Raw genomic sequence first — 709 nt, forward strand, 5'->3', positions numbered from 1 at the left:
AGAAAGAAAGAAAGAAAGAAAGAAAGAAAGAAAGAAAGAAAGAAAGAAAGAAAGAAAGAGAAAAAGAAAGAGAAAAAGAAAGAGAAAAAGAAAGAGAAAAAGAAAAGAAAAGAAAAGAAAAGAAAAGAAAAGAAAAGAAAAGAAAAGAAAAGAAAAGAAAAGAAAAAGAAAAGAAAGGAAAAGAAAAGAAAGAAAGAAAAGAAAAGAAAAGAAAAGAAAAGAAAAGAAAAGAAAAGAAAAGAAAAGAAAAGAAAAGAAAAAGAAAGGAAAAGAAAAAGAAATATATATACTTCAATTTATCTTTAACTTTTTTTTTTAAATATTAAGGAATTCCTTTCAACCTGACATTCATCCGGGTTGCATCCTACCTAAATCATCTATAACGAAAAGAATTTGAATTATGTACGTTGATTCTCTACAGATCCCATACACCAGACCTGGGCCACATCCGGCCAACGGGACACATCCGGCCCCTTGTGTGTCCCTGTCCGGTCCGCGAGAGGACTAAATATATAATTTGGCAAATATAGACCATTAAATACATAACTTATCAAATATATAATCTATTAAATATACAATTTATTAGATATATATTGATTAAATATACAATGCACTAAATATATAATTTAGTGCATTTTACAATGGAAGAAAGTTGAGCCAAATCAAATTCCAGTTATCGTTGGTGTGGTCCTCTGACACAAAGCAGGTT

This window comes from Penaeus vannamei, chromosome 20 (assembly GCF_042767895.1).
Source record: "Penaeus vannamei isolate JL-2024 chromosome 20, ASM4276789v1, whole genome shotgun sequence".
Lineage (NCBI taxonomy): Eukaryota > Metazoa > Arthropoda > Malacostraca > Decapoda > Penaeidae > Penaeus > Penaeus vannamei.